This window comes from Idiotropiscis lumnitzeri, chromosome 3 (assembly GCF_059441095.1).
Source record: "Idiotropiscis lumnitzeri isolate Australia: NSW breed Sydney's pygmy pipehorse chromosome 3, RoL_Ilum_1.0, whole genome shotgun sequence".
Classification (NCBI taxonomy): Eukaryota; Metazoa; Chordata; class Actinopteri; order Syngnathiformes; family Syngnathidae; genus Idiotropiscis; species Idiotropiscis lumnitzeri.
In genome coordinates, this window is record NC_142393.1 from 26024125 (window position 1) to 26039578 (window position 15454).

The 15454-nt window shown below is 42.4% G+C and overlaps 1 protein-coding gene across 1 annotated transcript in view; it reads right to left on the minus strand.

Annotated features, from left to right (window-relative positions):
* zbtb46 (zinc finger and BTB domain containing 46) overlaps nt 1-9556 on the minus strand; it is a 72945-nt gene extending 63389 nt beyond the window's left edge. The window contains exon 1 of the mRNA XM_088289973.1: nt 9413-9556. The gene's annotated coding sequence lies outside the window, so the exon portion shown is untranslated. The remainder of the gene's footprint in view (nt 1-9412) is intronic.
* Nucleotides 9557-15454: the final 5898 nt, after the last annotated feature.

The window sequence follows — 15454 nt, forward strand, 5'->3', positions numbered from 1 at the left end:
GTGATTTAGAAAATGCAACATTCCTGAATAAGCCATTTTCCACTAGTTGTAGTTCCAGTTCACATGTTTTGTGTGTTATGGATCTGGCGTTGGAGGTTGAGAGGCTTGTCAGCAAAGGTTTGATTGGCCATAGTTTGGCTGGGCTGCCCTGCTTTTGTTTTGCGTTCTCTAGAATTTGTCATTTAGTCATGCAGTCTAATGTTGATTTGGTCCACACAATTACAGTATCCAGCAACAAAAATAAAAGTACAGTTAAAAAGGAAAAAGCACGGCTCAGTCGTCATAAGCGTCAGAGCCCTCCGGCTGGGTGACCGCCGAGGCAGCTTTGGCTGCGGCTCTCAATCACGTGAATGGGACCCAGCAAATGGTGCATGTGTTCAGTAAAGATTTTACATCAAGTTTCAATATTTATAATAAATATTGACTTTCGCGTGGAGGTGACTTCAGCTTTGAGTACAACTGACAATTTTTTTGTCGCCACCTCCAGCAATTTACGCGCCTGACAGAGTCCTGAAAGTAGGAATGTAAACCCAGTTACGTTAAGGCTCGAGACACCTGTTTTTTCTCATGGTGTAATAATCACTATTTTGTATCATTATTCATTTGCAAGGCTTGTTTTTTGTATAACTTTGTATTTGCTTTGGATGTATTCAAAGATCATGTGAATTTCGAGAAATGTTACCTCTGCCCAGCTTCACCTTATCGCAGACCGATGTTGACCTTTTAGGTTTAGATTGCCACATTGGGCCAAAGACAGCAGACCACAATTATGCACGGTGTCCCCTCTTAATAGCTGTGGCATTAATAGGATGTGCTGTATAAATATGAGTTTGGGTCAGCAGGAGGGATACAAATGAGAAAAGGAACAGGGAGAGGGTGAAAATGAGAAAGGGAGGAGAGGAAGGGTAAAAATGAGAAATAGAGTAGGGGAGGCCACAGGAGGCACCTGGCCCACTTACAGTAGGGTGGTGGTGGAGGAGGAGGAGTAGAGATGGGAGATGAAGGAGTGGGAGGAGTACTGGAGGAGGATGAGTGGGATGGAGTAGAGGGCAGGAAAGGACGGGGGCTGGAGTGAGGTGAAGCAACCAAAAGGTGAGCACAGAAGTAAGCTGATTACGCCAAGATACGTTTTAAGACATTTCATATGTGGTTTCCAACAAAGTTTAGAATCTATTATCACATTCCAGAATTTTCCTTCATTTACTTTTTCGATTGCAGAGCCATTTAAATTCAATTTAAATTCATGATCACCCATTCTACCACCAAACACCATGTAGTTAGTTTTGCTTTCACTTCATTCATTTTGATTTGTATCAAACTATTTCTTCAATATTATCAATTCCTGTTCCATGGCCATCAGTAAGGCATTAATGTCCTCCCCGAAACACAGCAAATTAGTGTCTTTAAATATAACAATATAATATTGTTATTGTTATGTATATAATAAAATATAATGTTAAAATGTTAGATACTTTATAAATACAATTTAAATAAAGTATAAATAACATAAGACCTAATACTAAACCTTGTGGAATACCATTACTTTTTCTATAATTATGATAAGATAAGAAAAACCAGGTGGTGCAACTACACCTGACAGTACGTAGCAGGGGGGCGGGGGGTAACATAACTTGGAAGCCATCCGTAGTGTAACAGGAAAATAATATAACCTGGCATCACACATACCCCGCCTACATCCATCAATCCATTACCTGAACTGCTTATCCTCACAAGGGTCGACTACGGGCAGTAGGCGGGGTACACCTGAACTGGTTACCCGCCAGTCGCAGGGTACACTCAGACAAAAAAGAATCAAGCTCACAGTCACGCCAAGGGACAATTCAGGGTGTCCGTTTTTGTAATGTGGGAGGAAACCAGAGTACCCAGAGAAGGTGGGGTGGACGTGCTAACCAGTCATCCACCGTACCACCACCCCAGCTACAACTGTTCTAAAGTTAAACCGTGTGTTTAGTTTCCCTACAATGCCACCTTAAGCGTTTCCAACACTTGATATTGAATAAGTGTTTGAGCAAGAGAGTAAGAACACGTGTACTGTCCACAGTGTAGCTGAAAAACATGCTCTTTTACATTTTTTGGTACAAGTGATTGATAAGTGAATTAACTGTTGACAAAAAAACACAAGTGTAGCTTACATGTGCCTTCCATCCAGCTCCAACTCTAGAGTACGGTCTAGACAGAGGAACTTCATTCAATTTGTTGGAGAACAGATTCCAAAGTTGCCCAGGGTACACGTTTCAAAACACATAACAGAACGGGACAAAAGTGACGGACCCCCTTCAGAATCTGACGGACAAGTAAGGAACGTCACAGACACCATAAAAAAGCATGAGAAAAAAAATGGGCAAAATCGTTAATCACACTACAGGACATAATGCAAATGTAGCTGAAGATGTGAGTTAAAAGGAATAAGATGGGGGGTGGGGGGTGAAACTGGAGAGCTGAAGAGAGGACGTAGGTGGGGGCTGGAGGAGAAGAGGTGGCCTTGTGATGCTTTGAATGGAGGTGGTGCGTGGGCGTGTGACGAAACACTAACACCTCACCCAAAGTATGAATAAGCGACCACAACAAGCCGGCGAAGGTTCAAATCTCTTCTCCCGGCGCATTGGAGCAGCCTGCCTATAGCACTAATATCCCATAATTCCACCCACAGTCCTCGCTCTACCTCACATCAATGAATATTTCATGTCCTGATGGCACTTTTAAAGCAAAAACTAATTAGCAAATCCGAGTTGATCTGGCATTAGTCATATCAGGCCAATTAAAAGCCAAGTCCTACTGTACATGTTAATGGCAGCCAAGTGGAATAATTGTATGTTGAGCAGGGGAGGGAATGTTAAACAGGTCTTGTTAGCGGCACTTTAGCACTCCAGTTCACAACTGGATTACTAAACTCCGCAAAGCCGGATAATGTTCAACATCGCCAAACAAAGAGTCCATCCATTCATTAGTGTCACCATCGAGTCCACAGGGTCAGGAATGACACTCCACGTAGCAGGAATAGCCAACTCGCTATTCAGCCAGCCATTTTCGATGTACAGTGGTGCCTTGAGATACAAATTTAATGTTTCTTGACAAAGCTCATAACTGTATACGCTTGTATTTGAAATGATCTTTTTCCATTGAGAAAAATGGAAATACCATTAATAGGCTCCAGCATAATAAAAACATTGGGAGAGTTGACTCCATTATTGGAATGTTAAACGTAGTTTTTACAGATTTTAGTAAAAAAAAAAAAAAAAAAAGATTGTCCTGACTAAAACTAGAAAAATTGTTTTTGTTGACTAAAATTAGACGAAGAAAATTAGAAAGACTACAATATGTGACTAAAACTTAGTTTTAAAGTTTTAATAAAAGCAAAATTGGCTCTGTGTTACTTTGGAATTCACATCAAACAGCCATACTACCGCCCATGTCATGCAGCATTAGTGTATTTGAGGTGGCTTTCAATATCGGCGTAATTTACTGATATTGGACTGATACAAGTGACGGCATTTTTTCCCCAATATCAGCCTAACAACTAATTGGTCCGATAGTTATCAGGCATCACTACCTGTGAGTATTACATTACCTACATGTTTGACTTGCTCCACCGTTTGTGTTGCGATATCCGTAAGAATATTGTTATCAGCTGCTGATAGTTATGAAGTGGTTGAGTCGGCTCCCATCAAAAGGATGCGTTCACAAGCCAAAGTTTTAAAAAAATGAATAAAAACGCTGATGGACTGCTTGTATCTTGAGAAATCATTCGTCAGGTTGCTTGTATCTCACAACTGTATTTTTGTCACAGGGGACCTGGAATCTATCTCAGCTGCAGCCTGGACTAATCACAAGATAATCACAGGGCCAAACATTAATAACGCTCATATCAATTGTTGTTTTTTTTTTTCCAACAAAGGTTGAACTAGTGGCACAAGTGCTCAGGTGAGATATGTTGTATCAGCACAGAGCTGTTTGTCTTCACCAAACTCTAGCACTTGTTAGATGATGATTGTAGTTTAGCAGTGGGCAGACAAAATTGGTGAATTCTGTCATGACTTGAGTGGTTTTTAAGTAGAGGAGATTAGATTAAGATGGACAATACAGACACAGAATGAACTATGAGATGCAGATTACAAAAAAAAACAACAACAACATAAAAAAACAGAAACTGTTTTGATTTGATCAGAATCTCTCCCTTTTTTCTCTTCCTCAGTCAGTACCCCTTCTCTCTCTCTCTCACCTGAGCTTTGATATGAAAATCTGGCACCAGCCAGAGCCTGAGGCTAGCGGACCATTTCTGAAGACATATTTGCTCCAAGCCGCTCAATTTCTCATCAAATGCTCATGCTGCGTGAATAAAAGACAGATTCATTCACATGAAATATACCAACTAACAAGCACATACTTTTTTTTGGAGTCTTTCAGCATTGTCCACACTTAAACTTACACATTCTGTCTGGCTGATCATCTTTCTGCACAGAGCTGGACTCTTAAGTCACTCATTAATGAAAGACTAGGACTGAGAGAGTGTGTGTGTGCAGGCGTGCGTGTGCGTGCGTGTGTGTGTTTGGGGGGGGGGTGTCCAAAGGCCTGCCTGCCAGCTAATTACATTGACGATGCCCACCCTGCACATCCAGCATTCCGGGCCATTCAAGGACAACCGGTGCAGCATGTTGGAACAAGTTGAATATAAATCATCATAAACTTCAACCGGCGCCGACCAATATAATCTGACTGTTGTCAGCACCGTCAAATTCAATCTACTGTTAGTTATTTTAATTGTATTTATTTGTCTTTTTTGACAAACTGAGGTGATTAATTAAAAATGCTTTTAATAGTCCCAGCTACCTTTCTAAAGATGCATTTTTACAAAACACAACAAATATGCGGATTTATTTTTTCATTTTTAATAAATGGAAAAAATGAAGAGAGCCCATTTAAAATGGATTTCCTAATTGAAAATGTAATGACTAAAAACAAAGACAAAAACCGCTCCGGTGGGTATGCAGGTGCATACATGTGAGCGCGCGCACCGCTTTGAAATACAAGCACGGCACATCCATGGAGACCGGTGCGTGTGTGCGTGTGCGTGTGTGTGTCTAGTGGGGGTTGTTCATGTTGAGGTTGCATCTAACTCACCTGTTTCTAATTGGGGAGGGTGTGTGGGGCAGAGATGAGCACGTTAGATATGTGGACAGAGATGACAGCTGCGACACACACACACACACACACACCCTCACTGGCTCTCCACTAGGATTAGGAGCACCTGTATTCACAATGTGCTACGGAGGCAGTTAATCTAAAAAGCTTTAGTCATCCGGGGGGGTGTCATTGCGGCCCCCGACTTGCACCGGATCAATGTGAGCCAAAGTTTTGAATCAAGTAGTGAGAAATGTCACACATACAAGAGACAACTCCTGTGGGATCTTTTATCGCCTTTTAAAAGTGAGTGCAAACAGTTAATTTAGTGGCGTGTTAGCCAGACAGGTGTGCCCATTAACAAGTTATCACCAAGAGGAACGTGCCAGTGAGATAAAGCAATGCATGGAGCGTGCATGCCTTTCTGGAGCATTTGACCTCTTTTCTCCATTTCTCGACGGTCATTAAAGGATGTGTGGTTACCGTCTACATAAACACACGCACTGGGGGAAGTACACGGCGTCCCAGGGGATAGAAGCCCACTAAGTATCTAGCCCACATTTCAGCCTACAACCTACACGGGGGCACCGAGCACCTCCTACACACCAGCAGGCTCGCACATGCACCACCAGAGAGGGGGCAGCATCACGAGCCTCTAAACTGGCACCCGAATCAAGCCCTTCGTTTTCTCGTCGTACCTCCCCCACTTCTTGTAGGCATGTGACTGAAAGGCCCCTCCCACTGGGCAAAGAGCGCGTGGATATGGCACTCAATGCGGGATCACCCATGAGCAAGGCAGCAAACCTTCCAAATTGCTGTCCATTGCATTAGTGTGTGAAGGTGCATGTTCAATGCAAAGGTAAAATGGTGAGCAATGCGTGTAAAATAAGTTTGACAATATCAACTTTGTCTTGACTTAACATTCCTTTTGAAATGACTTTTAATTGAGGCTGCATGTGACTAAAGATACGAGTGTCCACTTCTACACTATTTCCAAGGAAATCACAATTGTTGGGCCATTTTCAGAACAGGCCCACACGGGCCCACGAGCACCAGGTTGGTGACCCCCGAGCTTCAATAAAGACATAACTGATGTTTAGTGTTTGTTTATTTATTTCATCATTCATCTACACAATTATTTCACGTTGTTTTCTCTACGTTAAGCTACAGTTATTTGTGAATATTTTCAGGTGTCTCAAACAAATTAATTGGATTTACTTTAAATGATTACCAATGGCAAATATTGCTTAGTTTTCATACGATTCAGGTTTTGGTCTGACATTTTGGAACATCTTAATCATGAAAACCTTTGTTCACAGTGAAAAGAAGAAGAATAAAAGTGTAACTATGAACGTACAAATAAATGCAAAAGTACTCCTTTAAACCTTTAATTGGCTTTCTCGGGTGCAAATCAGTTCAAGGGTTTGTAATCTCACTGCGTAAAATTCCATGTTAAACTTCAATTGGAGAAAATTTGCACTTTGTTGATTGAATTTTTCTAGAAAATCAGTCGACGTGGATTTTGTGAGCGACATATCTGATTATGTATAAAGATATACAGGTGCATGTCAAACTCAAGGTGTTTTTGGTAAGTCACTTGTCTCATTTCATTCCGGTCATTACCTCGCCGGTCAAACGTCAAACGGCTGAGGTTCCGTTGCTTTCTCAACACGAGCGAGCCACCAGCGCTTACTCACATCCACACTCCAACCAGCATTTGGATGTCCAAAAATCACACAAAGTTCAAATCTCATCTCAGGTCATCATCTTTATAAAGAAGTTCCAGTCATGAGCTATAACCTGAGTGGAAAGTCATTTCTAATCTCACCGGCAACGTGCAGCTAATATTTTTTCCATCTTTCTGTCGATCTCGCCCCCGCATCCTCCTCCACTCACCTTTTCACTAGCGTCTTGGTCAGTGTTTAGTGCATTGCTGTACACACATACAAACACACGTGATGTACGTACATACGTGCAGCGATGCCCACTGATCTTGTTGAGGTAACACAAAAGACCACCTAAAGGAAGCGCACGGCTGCTGTGGCAAAAACACAAAGCAGGAGAAAGTCCATAGCAGGTGGTGTCATGTAGAGATTCAGTGAGAACTTTTGGGCCAAACAAAACTGACATAAACACAAACATACACACAACACAAAACAATATGCAATCATTCCCACAATCATTTCATAACTGAATAAAGGGGTTATCATTTCAAGATGGAACTCTTAACCTGGTATGAGGGAGGACAAAACAACCGCAGAAATCCATCCGGGCCTTAAGACAATTTGGGAAATCACCAGATAGTCTTTTAATCCAAAAATCCAGTTAGGCACTGTCAAACTGTGCTGTGCCTTGACACTAAGAGGGTTTCCTTGCATCAGAAATGGCTTTGCTATTAGTTCATTGAACACACACAGATGGATCGATAAATTGAGAGGTTGATGGATAAAGAAAAAAGACAAATGTGAGCAACAATTGACAAACTCCAGCAGAGACATCATACACATGAATAGGCTATGCAATTTGGAATTGCATTACAAGCATCCAACCAGAAATTTTCTATACGGCTTATCTTCATAAAGTTTGCGGGTGAGATGGAGTCAATCCCAGCCGAAGCGGGATACACCCTAGACCGGCGGTCAATCACGAGGCACAAATTGACAAACAACAATTCATACTTTAAAAACAAGAGTCAAGAGACTCATCAATAAAAGTTAGAATGCATAATTGTCACCTGTTGGCTAAACAAAACCCACAAAGCACAGGAAGAACTTGCAAACTCACGGCAGGAAGGCCAGAGTTGAGATTCGTACCCGGAACAACAAGAAACCAGTATGGCAATAATGACAACAACATCTACTATAAGCCACGCCGCACATATGCGACTGAAGTGAAAAATCAACTTCGCCAACTACTAAGTCAACGAATCTCACATAATCTAAAACTGCAAATGAAAAAATGTGACCCCTGGTGTTCTTATTGTGAAACAACTTTTGGAGGCGCTATTTACACTACGCTCTTCTTTCTTTACTGAAGCACAAACATGGCGCAATTATCAAGGAAGAAGTGCATTGCTGTAGCAAGGCATTATCATAATAAAAAAGAGGAAACGAGCGAGAAATCAGGATATGACTGTTTGTACCATTTATTGACGGCACACCTGCATTTCAGTCAAAGAGACTCTCCATGCTTCGCTTTTCATCCACAAGTAACATATCACTGCCATCATGATCCTCACATCTCCTGGACAGTCACTTCTCAGGAATAAAAAAAACTATAATAAATTTTAGTAAGTAAGTAATAAATTTTTTGTTATCGCGCTATGCTTGCTATATAGAACATGGGTGCCGGGCAAAACAATGAAATGCATTTCCACTAGATGGCAGAAGGTACAATCAACCTGTGTGCCCACCTGTTGCCATTCATACAACACAATGATGGCTTAGTGATCAACTAAACAGGCCCACATTTGTGAGTCAACTGTGATGTTGTACTTTTTATGACGTCTGTGTTTGCTCGTGTGGTATGCCATTTTTCCCCAAAGTAAAACTAGTTGCCTTGGTACAAACACTGATGTCAAAAGTGACCATGTATTTCCTGGTAGTCAAGTTTGGTCTGTTGACGCAGCAGAAATTTCACTTGGACAAAGAAGAAGCCCCCGTTGGAGGTTAACTGAGGCCAGACGGAGGAGGGTTCATGCCCAGTCTTCCGCTCTCCAGGCGGCTGCACAAGCGATGCAGCCCCTGCTATAGAAAAAAAGAAAGAAAGAAAAGTGCTCCAGTCGCCAGTTGCGAGGATCACATCAACGAGTAGTACTCTGGCACCAGAAGGAAAGTTTCTGTTTGAAAAGTCAACTCGGAGAGCGGCGTGTCAACACAAACAAAGCCAGACAAGTGTGTGCCGTGTTCAATTGTGTGATACGCCGCGCGTGTCATTGAGTGACAGTTTCCACAAAGCAGCAGACAACCGAACAGGTACTTTCACACCGCTCACTCTTGAGAGGCTGTCACCGCGAGCCCACGGAGCCCCACGCAGCCATCGTAATCATATCATTCCTATTCAAATGAAACCGAAATAAACACTCGGACAGGTATCCATACACGTGATAATGGATGTAGTGTGTGAGTTGCGTCTAGAAGCTGGACACGCCGCGGAACTCGTAAAAAAATATATAAATAGGCACAGACACGCAGCGTGGCTGAGTCTTTGAAAGCCGATTAAAAAGAAGAAGAAGAAGAAGCTTCTACTTGTAACAAGAGCAAGTGAGACATACCTGTTACCCCATGGGCTCTGAATGGGCTCCGGGTTGCACGGCGATGTCTCTTCCCTCCGAGTCCAATGTGGTGTGACAGCCCCGAGACACGACACGGTAGGGGAGGAAGATGAGTGGTGTGGGGCGGTGGGGGATGTCCACTCGGAAAGCTCTGTCCTCTCCTATGCGTGTCTTTTCTGCCAAGTGTAATTCCCCGTGTTTTCTCCCACTCCCCAGCCCCGTTTTCTCTCCCTCTCCCAGCTTCTCCCTCCCCTGCTCTTCCGTGTCTTGCTATCAGGAGCCTCCCCCTCCTCCTCCTCCTCCTCTGCCCCCCCACCCCTGATCCCTCCTCTCCTCTCCTCTCCCTCCCTCCCCCATTATACTCTCTCTTCCTCCCCCTCACCTCGGTCCCTCTTTCACTCTCCCCCGCACGTCTTCTTTCTCTGGACAGACAACTAATAATCACCATCATCTTCATCGTCATAATCATCATCACAATCATCACCATCATCATCGTACTGTATACATTTTATAATAAACGCAATCAGCAGTGTTTTTCATCCTTAATTGAGTCAATGGATCAATTCTACAAACAAACAAAACAAAATACTATAAAACTGATATTGAGTACTGTAATAGTGATTATGTCACTCGATTTACTCACGAATTGACTTTATCAATATGAAATTTATGTCATGACCCGTGTCGGTCATGGCAGGGGTTTGTTGTTGTTTTCGCGTCTCCCATGCCTTTTTGTTGTTGTTTTTGGTGTTTGGGGCGTTTCCCCTCAGCACTCCGTCCCCACCAGCCACGCACCTGCTCCCCATTAACCTCACACACCTGATGCCCATTTGCACTCCTAGTTCTGGACTATTTAACCACCCCATGCCGACTACTCAGTGTCGGAACATTGCTTCCCCTTGTGGAGTGTCACGGCCGCTCCCTGCTCTCGCTCCCTGCTCTCGCTCCCTGCTCTCGCTCCCTGCTCTCGCTCCCGAGATCCGCATTGTTTGTTCTCGTTTGATTTCTTCAATAAATTCCCTTTAAATTACCCTTATGCCTGGCTTCCCCGCACTCTTGGGTCCCCCCCCCTCCTCGCCGACCGGCGTGCGCGACAATTTAGGCCTGTTTCATTGAACGCTCGTATACATTTTCTACTGTATGAATGGGGAAAAACGTCCATTGTTTTGCTCATCACTATAGATGGATAAAAAAAAGATTTATTGCATTTAAGAAATAATTTGTGGTGGAATTGGATAATCACATTATAAGTGTGACCCCGGCACCCAGGTTGGAATTACTGCTAAATGATGGAAAATACACTGATCAATTTAAATTAAGTTGTAATATCTTGAATAGAACCATAATACTTTAAAACACATTAATATATGCACTGGAAGAAAATAAATGCAATAATTTTGTTTAAAAAAAACTAAGTAATGTTAAATAACTCAGATCAAATTTTAGGGAGATCACCAACTATGATTAAAAACATTTACACTTCAAATGTTACTTTTATTATTATCCATTTATTGTTCTTTTTTTTAGTCACGTAAGAATATTTATTGTGATGATCAGAGTTTGGGTTCAGGCCAAACTTAAAAAAGACGTTTGCATCGTGTGGCACGTGTGCCATCTGTTGCCATGGGACTCACGCGTTATCTGGGGCTCAGGGACAGCCACGCCCTCTGGTGGTAACCGGAGGAAAAACACGACTCAATGATGTGACGGGTGTGGGAGGATGGGGCGTCATTGAGAGTGTGACAAAGTCCGCCTCGAAAACACCGTCTCGGGTCACGTGACGTCTCTTTTTATTTTCTTCTTTTTTTTTTTTTTTTGAGGGGGGCTCGGATATTTTGTGGGCGATTCCACTTGTTGAGTTTACCTGATTATTACAAGGGGCGACCTTAGCACTCATGAAGTGAGCAAGCAAGCATCAATCGTGTTTTCTGGGTTTCCTCAACAACTAAAAGTATTTAGTTATTAATTGTCTTTTCATTGTGTTTCCTCACCTGAAAGTTGCAAGGCATATATTACATAAAATATCTACAAAATGACAGCATTTTAATTATAACTTTAACAGGTGAATTTCTGCCTTGTTTTTCTAATTATGTCCATACATACCACTTCTGCTCACTAGGGCAACAGGTGAGCTGCACTCTATCCCAGCTGACTTTGGGCGAGAGGCGTGGCACCCTGGACTGGTCACCAGGCATTCACACTCACGTTCACTTAATTGTATTGACTGTACCAAAGGTTAAAGGGAAACAAAACCCAAGATATCAAAGTGTCTTCTATTTTAAACCTGCACATCTTCTTTATCAGCTTCTGCTTAATTTCATCTACAAAGCATTTATTCTAAAAAGAAATAATGATTACATTTAATGCATCGCATATCTACTTGCTTCCAGGGGCAGCCATATTTAGGGCTTTTCACACTTGATCGAGTAAACCAATGTTCAGCAATTCCTAACTAAAATATTCAGCCACGATAAGATCTATATATATATACATATATATATATATATATATATATATATATATATATATATGTAAAGAAAAATTATAAATAAAAATCATAACAAACCATAATCATAACATCATCATCGTATATCACTGAGTTGTCAGCCAATCTGAATTTTTTTTTGTGGCTCTCACGTCAAAAAGTTTAAGTACAACACTTTCATTTTGTGTGACACTTTCTTTAATGTCCGCGACATGTTTTCCTTCTCACCCAAAAATTATTACAACATGGAGCTGGCCTTGCGTTGGTTAATAATTCATTCTAATTCTTATTCCACGAACGCAATATGAATCAGGGTACCATGATTTAGCGCAAGCAAATACAATAACTTCTTGCTTTAAAATGTTTTAAGTTTAGTTCCCCTTTAAAGGTTGTTCAAAGGAATCCGTGAACATACTGTGCTTAATTTAATAAAAAAATAGCCTTTTCGATACAGCTCTCATCCGATTGTGCCTGCCTGTTGCTGGCGTATGCAGCGTGGACGTGTGCCAGTATGCAATGAGGAACTACTGTCGCTGCTTAGTTTGGAATGGAGCGTGTGCTCACGAATTACTACGGGTTTGAGGAAGTTGACAAGGTTAATGGGGAAGAGCGTGAGTGTAAAGCTCATGTGCGTGCGTGTGCAGTTGTGTGTAGCAACAGTGATGCGTTTGCCCGGCCCAGTAGGGCTCCGAGCATGGCCTCACTCAGTCTATTGGCTGCTGAAGGGCCGGATAACACAGTGATAACAGCGTGTCAGGCCATGTGGATTAAGGATGCAGGTCTGTAATGCCCGAGCACGGTTCTCTCCTCTTCCTCAGCGTGAGCGGGGTCTCCAAACACAATCCCTCCCTGAAACAAGCTGCTTTACGCAAAGCCGCGCTCTCTCACGCCAAGGTGGCCCTCAAATCTGCCTGACACGACAAGCGTGACCTCATCCGCCCTCCGTGACCTCACCCATCACCACATCCTTTCATTAGAGCCACTTACACATGTATTCGGTCCTGCGGACACTTATCGCAGCAATCCATTCAGGATGGTGGGTGTGGGGCGAACGGAGCTTGTGTGCATACGGACACATTAGCCATCAAGCAGCATGATTCCGTCGAGTTCAGTGCGGTATGATTTAAAACAATTGACGCTGGTCTCGCTTGTGTTTCCGTTGTGTGTCAGCTGCACCATCCTTACCAAGCTAATATTGCACCATTTTGGCATATATTGTATTTAGACAGATTTAGACTTCGACTGCACTAAATTAAATAAGTCATGAATGAGCCACCAGACCGGGATGATGAGGTCAGAGGTCCAAACATTCAAGCATTTAAACAGCAAATAAGGCCATGAAAATTGGGATCCAAGCTCCGAGTGGTGGCAGTGAACTCAATTCACTTCACAATAAGCAGTGAACAGTTTGGCAAATAGTGAACAAATCTTCAAAAAAGTCGTTTAATGCCACTCAGTTCCTGTTTACTGTCTTGTAAAAAAAAAAAATAAATAGATTTAAATTTTAGTGATGTACTTTGTTTTGAAATGTCTTTGTTTATTTTGAAATGCTTGTGCCTGCAATGCTCTATTTAACTAAAGCTGCCTTGCCTTGTCGAAATAAACATGAAACTAAGAGAATTACACAATTTTCCAACACAAAGGGTGCACCAATATATAGACTATATAGCAGTACTCAGTCCTATATTCTTTATCCTCTGCAAAGAACAACTAATATTAGTGTCAGACTGATGTGCTCAGAGTAGTTGAGACTTCTTGAGTGACAAGCATGGTCATCCGGCGACTTAAACTGGTAACTCAAGGCACCACCGCGTGTGTTGCCAAGTTGCCAGCAGCCTCTCAAATTATCCACACTCCACTCGCTCCTCATTCCTGCCTGTTTCCTCTTCTGCCACCCGCTTCTTTCTTGACAATCGCTCCATGTATTTGTGGTTCCATAAAGACTAATACGGCAGTGTCTACTGGAAGCGGAGCCTCAAAACACAATTCAAGGTTGGAGTTTTTATGTCGCAATGTGTCCGTCTGCAATTTTGTTCTCACTTGTCCACTTCAGGTGCATTATACCGCATGACTCGTTGTGCGGCGGACATGGAAGCAAGCACAGAGAGCACGTGTCAAGCTGCACACAGGAAGGCCTGTTTCGTAGTCGGTGACACAGGCTGGAACTATTTAGCGACAATGTGCATTTGAACTCTTTCTAAAATGCATGTTTGGATCACTTTTTGAAGGTTCGACAATGAGCTGAGCCCTGGCATGCAATCCCTGACCCCCCCGCTGAGGAACACGGCAACATTATTGGCCACATCGGTGGGGAGGGGTTGAGGGGGCACAGCACAAAAATCTACAAGTGGCAGAAAAATAACAAGAACCGCCATCCACGACCCTTCGCTATCAATTTACTGCGGTGAGCAGCTGCGTGCTGCCTGTGCAATCCCAGCCTTGGCTGTATTGAAAGCAGAGCCTGCGGCTGAAAGAACACTATCTCTTCCAGGTGCAGGCAGGGGGCTGGGGGACGGATTCACAAAGGAATATTTGGCACAAGGTGCTAGACAACATTATGTGTGAAGGTGCAGCTTAGTGACACTAAAATCAGCAGCGGGAAAACGATGAGTCGTCCCTCAGAGAGAAAAAGAAACTTGAAGATTTGGAGGCCGTTATTGATCATAAGGAAGCGAGGCAGGGAAGGAAACAGATGGTGTTAAAAACGGGGAGCTGAAAGAGAGAGTCGAACGGGGAGTGACATCGGGGGAAGGCAAGTGAATGGAGGTTATTGGATTTACAGGATGTTTGTAATCGTGTGGAGGATAAGGGGAATGTATTTGTGCTTGCTGCCCACACATTTTGTTTCTGTGTGACAGCAACATGCAGCGGGGAAGAGGGGCTGTCCTCGTTTCACCCACTGGACTCTGAGGCTGCTGATGGAAAGATGCCTCTGGATGCTGCTGGTCAAGATTGATAAGACTGACCTCAGCTGATTGCTCATGCCATTTGCCGTTTTTTAGCACGAGAATAATTTATATGACACTGTATGTATTAAGGCTGCAGCTAACTATTATTTTAATAATCGCTTAAATTTTTAAATTACTTTTTCAGTTAACTGATGACTCAGATGAAAAAAAGTAAGCATTTTTTAAATTTCCATCCCTTTATTAAAAATTGTCTAATTTCAAAATGGCAGTGCAGAAAAATGTTATTATGATTTAATTACTGATTTGTTCCATAATATAATGGGAAAAGGGCAAAAAATGTTAATCACCGTTTCCCTAACTAAATGCATATGATGGCAAATGTCTTATTTTTATTAAACACAAATATGACACTTGTCTGGATCCCCAAAAAATAAACAAAGTGGCCAACAACATTTCTGAGGGCAATTCTGAATGTAGAATCCAAATATCTCATTAGTTTTTCTCTAAATGCTCCTGCTCTTTTTTTTTTTTTTTGTCTCCAAGACACTGTCATATAGTGTGAGGGGCACATAGTTTATTTTGGTGCCCGAGTTCAATTTCAAAATGGGTTTTATTCTTAAATTGTGTTTACGTCTTTGATTATGCAAC